Source organism: Ruditapes philippinarum, unplaced genomic scaffold (genome assembly GCF_026571515.1).
Source record: "Ruditapes philippinarum isolate M1 unplaced genomic scaffold, ASM2657151v2 ctg6_1_1_1_1, whole genome shotgun sequence".
NCBI lineage: Eukaryota > Metazoa > Mollusca > Bivalvia > Venerida > Veneridae > Ruditapes > Ruditapes philippinarum.
In genome coordinates this window covers 323,851-329,850 of record NW_026859747.1, presented here as the reverse complement: position 1 = coordinate 329,850, position 6,000 = coordinate 323,851, and positions in this window count along the sequence as shown.

Genomic DNA, 6,000 nt, shown 5'->3' with positions numbered 1-6,000 from the left:
GCAGAAATTTATTAAATCAGGAAATTTCTTGGCCCTATGTACTTTCGGTAGTCAGAGAACCCAACTAATGGTCTTTCTGTTCAATATAATCGCCCTCTACATCAATGCACTTTGCCCACCTGTCCTCCAACTTGTTTAACCCTTCAAAATAGAACCCTCTATTTTGGTCCTCAAAGAACTCCTTGACCGCCTCCAGGACACCTTCATTGCTTCCAAAACGGCTACCAAGAAGCTTTGTTTTCAGTTTTGGAAACAGGTATAAACAACAGGGGGCCAAGTCCGGAGAATATGGGGGAAGGTAAAGAATGTTAAAGCTGCAGTCAATTACAGCAGCCATCGCGACTTGGTATGAGTGTAGGAGCAGAACGCCTTGAGTCAGTTTGCCCCTCCTTTTACGCGCAATGTCTTGACCTAGACGTCTCAATTCGTTAGCATAGTATGTACTGTTTATGGCTTGACCTTGATCAAGATAGTCAACCATTGTTATCTCCTGACTATCCCAAACAAATGAAGCCATCACCTTCCCTGCTGAACCAGGGTGCTTCCAAAGTGATGGACCCATGTTTCATTCTGAGTTACGAACATCAAGTTCATCCTCGTAGCGAGACAAAAGATATCTTAAAATATCAAGCCTGGTCCGTTTTTGATCGTCAGTCAACTGTCTGGGGACCAATCTAGCGAAAACCTTTGACATGCCATAGCCATCAGTCAGAATTGCTTGAACTTAACCAAAGCTTGTACACAATTCTCTAGCGATGCTTCGCAGGTCTTGCCTTCTGTCGCACATGACCAGATCGTGCACGGCTTCGGCAGTTGCATCTTTAGTTGCCTCTTTTGGCCGCCCAGGCCGCTCATCATCTCCAATGCTCTCCCTGCCCCTCTTAAATTCAGCAGCCCATTTTTTCACAGTTCTATTGGAAGGTGACTCCTTCCCAAGTGTATCCATGAAGTTTTCATGTATTTCCTTGGGGAACAGAGCCTTTCTTACAGAGGTACTTAATAACGGCTCTGATTTCAACTTTCTCCATTTGGTTTTAATAACACACTCTCTATTGATCAAAGTGTGTTTTACTTTCTTACTTTTTACTGATTTTTACTTTCTCTATTTTATATTAATATTCAATAAGATATCGGTATCGACGTATCGTGTGTTAATGTCAGTGTACTAGCTTGAAGTATATTGGGCCGAGGACTTTTCGATCATACCTCGTTTGCACATGCTCCATTTGATTTAAAATGCGCAAACTCATTTTAGAAAACTGCGTATCTAGATACTGGTCGAGTCAGTGTGGTCTCGTTTCTTATAAACAACCTGTCAATAGTTTTAATAACACTATGTTTTAATCCTGTTTTACCTATAGTTTGCAGAGCATAAGTGTAACGAACTCCCCCTGTGTGTACTAAAAAAATGTTTGCTAATTATTTAAGAAAGGACTGTATAGCAATTGTCAGAATTTTCATGAAATCAATTTTGATCATTTGAAGTACGAAGTTCTACAAAATAATAAGCGTGTCAGATGTTTTTATATCAGTTGTTTGGTGTTCAGAATTAATAATAATGAATAACAGTGTCTCCTACGCTCCCTCCGCTGTTTACTGAATGTATTTGACCGATGCGCAGGAGAGTAGGTGTCTCCATACACAATAAATAACGTAATTTTTCCCTCCTTAAGCTTGTTAAGGAAAGACACGTCTTGTTTGGCTGACCATTTAATATAAAATACAAAATTTATGGATTACTTGCATCTTATAATTTATTTGTCTGTCTCAGATATTATTTTTCTTCTTATTTTGTATCTTCTTTTTTCGTTTTCAAGTTGATTATGATTTTGTTTTGCTTCGAATTTCTTCGACAATTGGGAATCTCTAGATAATAAAATATATGGGAGTTTAATCCACTTTTCCAATTTTATTAAATTTACTAACACATATAATTTGTTAGCTCGTAGAATAATCAATCATAAATATTATATGATATTTAAGCTAGCAGATCTATTGTAATAAGTCAAGAAATATATTTTTAAATACTAATCCTAATATTCTTAGTAATAAATTCTTATGCATTAAGGTGTATAAAGTTATATATTTTCTGCCAAAAAAAATGCTTGAATTATAAAAGAAACCAACAATATTTCATAAATACATGTATAAAGAAATATGGTAGTAAATCGCTGGACCGGCAAATACACGAAATCATTGCAAAACGGAAAGCGCCCAAAATTGCAGAATAATATTTTGTTTCGGAACATTGTATTCTGTTTACGTACAATAGTCATGTGTGTTAAATAACAAAGACATTCCATGTTACAACTCTTTCGAAAATCGACCAAAGTGTGATGGTAAAACATAATTTTACTATTGATTAATATATTTAAAAAAATCATAAGTTATAGCTTTATACGCTTCAATAATTATCACGAAAATCTGTGTTACTTTGTTCTTTTTGAATAAGTTGTCTGGTTTAACAAACGCGACAGTAAGTTTCCCTTATTTCATCACAAAAGAGAGAAAATATTGATCTAAGTAATGTCACCGAGTTCTGTGTATAAATCAAGGTCAGCGCTGCCTTTCTGTGGCATTTCCTGACTCCAGTAATACTTTACTGGCATGAACTTCTTGACATAATTTCAACTGTGAATCATACGGTGTCGGTGCTTTATTGAAACATTTTGTTTGATGCTGTGTGTGGTGTTGTGTTATGTCCAGTTTTGCATCTTAGGTAACATGAATAATTCATATTTCAAAATTACTTTTTACTTGTATAATACATACATATTTGGAAAATGGGACATTTCCATGATAAAACGAAATATTTTTCTAAGGGTAGTACGTGCGTACTATCTATATCACATTCTCTCGTTTCCTGTAGTTCAGAAAATGCCAATGACCAACCAACTTCTTTTAAATTAGAGAACGCAACTGGTAACAAGCTTCACAAATCTAATATAGAATTCTTCAATGTAAAATCTTGTTAAACCCGCACTGATTTTGAAAGCTTATTGTCAGTTTACCTTTTATTTTTATAATACCAAGCTTTTATAATAATGTCCAAAATTGGGGAGCTAGAAATATATTAGAATATACTGACAAACGTATTACTTGCATACTACTAATAATAATGATAACCGTGTATTACTGTAAATAGGTATATTTTTTATTTTGCAATGAAATAATTATTTACATATTGATATAATTTTGATTTTTGGTCAGTTTTGTCGTAACTTGACAATTGACTACCTGATTTCTTGAAGCAATAATCTAAACATTCAAGTAATTAGATTATTTTCGTCAAGAAAGATAGTAATTCATTAAAATGTATATCTAAGAATATAATATGTGTGGCTTGGTATCAATCCATGGTTCGTTTTGGGCTACGATCCCTACAAGACCGTTCTGACCACCTATTTGTACGATTATTCAAAACCTATTCAAGGCCTTTACATTTTTGACATATTTTATGGAAACCACTGACTGAAAAAGAATGTTAACAATACATGTAGCTCAAAATAAATATAAACAAGCTATACAGCAAAAATATTTTGGCATGTTCAATTTTTGCTGTATTTATATCAATTATAATAACCAAGTTGTTTCTTTTAACTATGGTTCTTTGAGAATATTCTATTTTTTAAACAAGAATACAAAACTGAAGCATTGTACTTTTTATCTATGGTTTCAATAATTGCATTATTTTCTTGACAGTCTAAGATTTTTCTGTAACACTTATGTAGTTGAACGAGAAGGCATTTTTTCTATCTCCAAGTTGCTCAATTATTTTAAAATTGGGTTTCTCTCCAAAACACCGGATACCAGCAATTTTAACCTCTCTCTTTCATGTTTTCATTTAAGAAAGTGTAAGAGATGGCTTCGCTCAATTTTTATATAATCATTTTTGTTCGCTATAGGACATTAATTTTACAGAGTCAGTGTAATGTAAAATTCAATAAAACATGAAAAAAGAAAAGGCTTAAGACCAATACATTTTAATCAGGTACTACTTTTCCTTTAGCAATCATCTTTACACATATCTTTCTAAACCCCTACAGTGAAGTCGTTATTATGTCATAAAACGTGCCGTTGTGGTATCTTATGGTTGTTGTTTTAGTTTTTGTCCTGTGGACTGTTTAAAACAATAACAAAACAATAAACATACTAAATAAATATATTAGGCATAATATATAAGGAACATCAAAAAGAATTCAAGGTAAATTATGTAATGGCTCAATTTGAATAGAACGGTTTTACCTTAAATGCGTTAGTACCTCAAGTCAATTAGCTTGACGCTAAATCTGAAACGTCTAACATAGCTGCAGCTGCTTCTTTTGAGCAATTTGAATCGTCTTAGTTTCTAATAAGCGACTAACAGTTTTGTTATTCCTTCACTGACATTAAAACAGGTTTATTTCGAGAATGCTTAACTATTCTAACGGAAAGCGCTGATTTAAGTGCCACTAAAAATCATTAGGTTAATTTATTCTACGGAAGGTGCATGAATTATGTAAAATTTGAGGTACCACAAGATTTTCAAACTGAAGTTCAAGGATGCAATCTAAGTTTTAAAAATCCCAATAACTAAAGTTTCAGATGTTCGCAGACAACTTAATGAATGTTTAATATTAATGAATCGGTCTCTCCTAGACATCCTAAATCATTTTGTCTTATGCAATTCATATAAGTGAATGTACAATTTAACTACATATCATTTCATAAATCATTTCGCCAGGAACAAATATTACAGTTTAGTTTGGAATCTTATTTTCAACATTTTAACATAATAGAAACTTAAGCGTTTATATCAATAGTTTAAGATTGTTTACAGTTTATACAAGAAATTATAGCAGAACGTACAATAATACAATACTATAAAAGACATAAATATAAAGTTTATGTGACATTAGGTACATGTATGTTTACCCATAAATTACACTTCAATATTTTTGTATTGAAGCTACTATACACATGGCAACTACAATACTGTAAAAACAGCAGTTATTTCTTCATGATTCTAAAACCTTGTTGTTTTGAAACAACTGTCTGTATAAGACAACCGTGTCTTATATCGCCATACATTTATTTGATAAAATTAATTGACATGTAATGAACATTTTCCTGCACGTAGATCCCGTGTGTATTCTAATCCGGTAAGACATCACTGACAAGTGTACAATTTGTCATTATGTAAGTTATTGACAACCAAGATGAAACAGACGCTCATTTATCATATTATCTCTATTGCTGAATTGCAACATTTTTTACCAATATATTGTATTGCATTTGTAATAACTGTATAGATGATTCTCATATTTTCTCTTAAGGCAAACGTACATAAGAATATTAATAATTTACAGAAGTTCTAATACACGTTAATTTTTCATTGTTTTCGCAAATAGGATCTGTTTCAGTTTGTTTTACTGGCTTCAGCTGGTTTTAGTTTGATAATTTGGTTGGATACTCGAATGCGTAGTTATTAATATCATCATCATCATCATCATTGTTGTTGTTATTGTCGTTGTTGTTAGTTTTATCATCCTTCAGACATTTTGCCTGTCAGCAGCTAATTATATTTTATTTACTTACATCAGAAGACACATGTCTTATGACTAAAAACTATCTCACGTTCCCTAATATATGCTTTAGCAATTAATTGTTTTTAATTTAAAAAGTAATGGATTACAATTTTGACGCTTAATGATCAACAAAAAGAAATATGAAAATAAAAATGTAATTGCTTAACAAATGACGCAGGTAATAAACTCTCCTGTTTTTATGCATCATGGGAGAACATAGTGATGACTCCAGTAAAACAACTATTGTAATTATTTCTTTTTATGACTAAATGTTACACCAAAGACTATGAACATAACAATTTTATATTCCAAATTAACACATCTAACACATCATTTTCATATATATTTACAAAAATAGAAACGAATATATATATTTAAGTACATAGATGATGTATTTTAAAGCGAGTTATGTTTGATACATATTGAAGCTTGT